Below are 4168 nucleotides of genomic sequence, written 5' to 3' on the forward strand. Positions count from 1 at the left end.
CAGGATGTTGCAATAAACCTGAAGGTTTCTGGTACTATTCCTTGACTTTGGCACAAGTAAGGCACTTGCCCACAAAGGTAGCGATTTCGGCCTTCATGTTAGGCCAGCAGTACAGTTTCTTGAGGTTCAGGTACATCTTGTCTGAACCTGGATGAATGGAGTATCGGGTTTTGTGTGCTTCATTCATAAGTACGTCTCTATACCCACCGAACTTTGGTCTCCAGATCCGGTTCATGAAACAGTAGACTCCATCATCCCTGACTTCGAAGTTCTTATCCATTCCTCTCAGGGTTTCACCTGCCACATTTTCAGGTTTCAAGTGCGTCAGCTACTACGTTTGCTTTACCAGGGTGATAAAGAATCTCGCATTCGTAGTCATTCAGTAGCTCCACCCACCGTCGTTGTCTCATGTTCAGCTCTTTCTGATCGAAGATATGCTGGAGACTTTTATGGTCCGTGAATATTGTGCATTTCGTGCCATATAAATAATGTCTCCAGATCTTCAGAGAAAATACCACTGCTCCTAGTTCAAGGTCATGTGTTCTATAGTTGACCACATGCGTCTTAAGTTGTCTTGAGGCGTAGGATATGACCTTTCCTCTTTGCATAAGAACGCATCCAAGCCCTTGATTAGAAGCATCACAGTACACTACGAAATCCTCTGTCCCTTCAGAAAGAGACAGGATCGGTGCACTGCATAGAGCTTGCTTCAGCTTTTGGAACACTGTTTCTTGTTTCTCTCCTCGGCTAAAAGTTACACCCTTTTGCGTCAGGGTGGTAAGAGGTCTAGTAATTCGGGAGAAATTCTGGATGAATCTGCGATAGTAGCCAGCAAGACCTAATAATTGACGGATTTCTGTAGGTGTTTTAGGTGCTGACTAGTTCTCAATTTCCTTTATTTTGGAAGGGTGCACGTGTATTCCTTCTGAACTGACCACGTGACCTAGGAAATCAACCTTCCTGATCCAAAACTCGCACTTTGAGAACTTCGCATAGAGTTTCTCTGTTCTAAGAGTTTGCAATATTTTACGAAGATGTTGGCCATGTTCCTCTTTACTTCTTGAGTAGATAAGAATGTCGTCAATGAAGACTATGACAAATTTATCCAGGAATGGACGACAGACTTTGTTCATCATGTCCATGAACACAGCAGGTGCATTCGTCAATCCGAATGGCATCACTACCAACTCGTAATGACCATAAGGAGTTCTGAATGCGGTTTTGGGAATGTCGTCATCCAAAATCTGTAACTCGTGATATATGGATCTTAAGTCTATCTTCGAGAAGTAGCCCGCACCTTGAAATTGGTCGAACAGATCGTCAATGCGAGGCAGAGGCTATCGATTCTTGATAGTAAGTTTATTTAGCTCGCGGTAGTCTATGCACATACGAAATCATCCATCTTTCTTCTTCACGAACAAAACTGGTGCTCCCTAGGGTGAGAAGCTTGGTCTTATGAAACCCTTGTTAAGGAGTTCGTTCAGCTGGCTTGAGAATTCCTGCATTTCAGAAGGTGCAAGACGATAGGGGGATTTGGCTACAGGGGTAGCCCCAGGGATTAAGTCGATTTTGAATTCGACTTGTCGTTCGGGAGGCACTCCTGGAAGATTGTCAGGAAAAATGTCGGGAAAGTTGCAGACCTCAGGAATGCTCGCGATGTCTTTCACTTCTTGCTTTTTGTCTACCACGTGAGCTAAGAAAGCACAGTACTCTTCGCGAAGGTACTTTTGTGCCTTAATGCAAGAAATTATCTGAAGGTTCGTTCCGGGTTTGTCGCCAAAGATAATAAGAGTTTCATTAGATGGAAAGTTCAGGCGAATGGCTCTTTCATAGCATAGGATGTCAGCATGGTTAAAGCACAACCAATCCATACCTATTATGACGTCGAAAGTTTTGATTGAGACCGACATAAGGTCTATTGGGAACGAAAAGTTATTCAAGGTAAGAGTACATTCTATGTATATATCGTTGGTGTATTCGGATTTCCCGTTAGTCATTTCGACTGTGAAAGTTTCATTCAGTGGTTGGGAGTTTTGATTTAGTAGGTGCTTGAAATTATGGATCACGAAGCTCTTCTCAGCACCACAATCAATTAGAATGTATGCATAAGTATTGTTGAGAAGAAACGTACCCGTGACCACCGCAGGGTCTGCCACCGCTTCTTTGTGACCCAATGCTAGAATCCTCCCAACTCCACCAACATTTCTAGCTTTCGAACAATCTCTCTTGAAATGACCCACATCACCGCATTGGTAGCATGCTTGACCTACTCTAGCGGCAAGTACTTGGTTAATCGGTTGGGGTGGTGATCTACAGAATCGGGCAGTATGCCCTTTTCTGTTGCAGTTACGACACTGCATTTCCCGACAATTTCTATTGTGGTGAAAATTGCACTTGGGGAGATTACCAACACAAGGCTTTGCTGGTGCAGGTTAGCAGGAATAGCAGCAGGTGCAGTAGCAGCATGGACTGCCACTAATTGTTGCTTCTTTTAGGGTTCCTGAGAAGATTTTCTCTTCCATTTATTCCAACCTTTCTTCTTTCCATTGTTATTGTTTCCCTTGGGTTGTTCTGGGGCAGCAACCATAGATTTTTGAAGGGTTCCGTGGTCAATAAGGGACTGTCAACTCTTTGGCACTATCAAAGGTAACAGGCCTAGAAGCAATGACACTAGCCTAAATCTGGGAAGATAGCCCCCAGTAGTACCTCTCAATCTTTTTGCTCTCCAGAGCAACCATTTCTGGACAAAGTACCGCTAAGTCACATAATCGATTTGTATAGGTTGTTTTGTCTGATCCACCCATTGTAAGACCCCAGAGCTCTTGCTCAAGTTTCTGAATTTCCCCTCGCGGACAGTACTCCCGCATCATCATGGTCTTTAAGTTCTCCAAACTTATAGAGTTAGCCACTACCAGGGTTAGTGAATTAACATGGCTGTTCTACCATGTTAGGGCTCTATCAGCAATGGTAAAAACATCGAATTTGACCTTGCTACTCTCCGGACAGGCGCAGATTTCGAAAATTGCCTCTGTCTTCTCAATCCATTGCCTTAACGCCAACACTCCTCCAGTCCCGTTAAAGGTCCTGGGTTTGGCGTTTCAGAAGTCTTTATTGGTCCACTCTCGTGAGTGCCCGTGACTCTTGTCGTGGTTAGAGGGATGCACACTAGCTGGAACAGCTGCCGTGACCGCCGCCTGAAACATGGCAGCGTCGAATTGAGGAGATGGTGGTGGAGGTGGTGTTGGCGCTTCAGTAACATTGACACGTCTTGGGTTTCTCCGAGGAGGCATCTTTTACTATAAAAGTTAATCGATGAAAAGATGGTAAGATATCAGGAATGAATATGAATTTGATATCTCTGAACTAAAACATTTAGTTCAATATGAATCTTGTAATGAATTAGAAATAGAAGCCTACTGCAAGTACATCTTGCAACAAGATAATATGAAATTGAGTGGTTATTTTTCAAAGAGTATGAAAATGCATGTCGATTATATTGGCATATTGAATACATGGAGTTTGGAAAACGTGACCCTAAACAGGTCTACAATACACCAAATTACTGGAAAATCATCAACATCAAACTGACCTACCGAAAATGAAATTTTCGCGGTCGTACTGAAAAACATGAAAAATAACGCTAGAACATATCCGCAGACTTAACTATAACCCAAAAGAGTAAACAGAGGGTGAGTATAGTATAATCCATTTCTTAAACCAAAAGAAAGGATGAGTAGAGTATCTCCTACTGGCGACGAGCACCACTCGGATGAACCCTTAATTCGGCCAGCTGACGCTCCACATCAAGCAGGTGTCTTTTATACACTGTCGGGCATGCTCGGAGCTCTATGAATTCAGCTCGAGTTGCAGCTAGCTCTTGCTGCAGAGCCTCATTGTCGTTTGTGTCCACATCAAGGTTCACGGTTTGTTGAATGGCTGTCATTCCTAGCTCAACATTTCGAGCCACTCGGCAAACCAAGATGGGAAGAATTCTGTCTGCAGAGCCTCCATCACTTAGGTTGTAGAAGCGTCGATCTCCATTGTAGGGTAAGGGTTGATCCTGCTCCCGGCTCCACCTAACCAAGTTCTCAGCCCACGAAGACGTCAGGCCTTGAAAAGACGGACGAGGGTTAGGATTTAGGATTGGAGCCACCAGGGGTAGATCATT

The sequence above is a fragment of the Lactuca virosa genome, chromosome 1, assembly GCF_052849685.1.
Source record: "Lactuca virosa cultivar CGN04683 chromosome 1, Lactuca_virosa_CGN04683_v6, whole genome shotgun sequence".
NCBI classification, from domain to species: domain Eukaryota; kingdom Viridiplantae; phylum Streptophyta; class Magnoliopsida; order Asterales; family Asteraceae; genus Lactuca; species Lactuca virosa.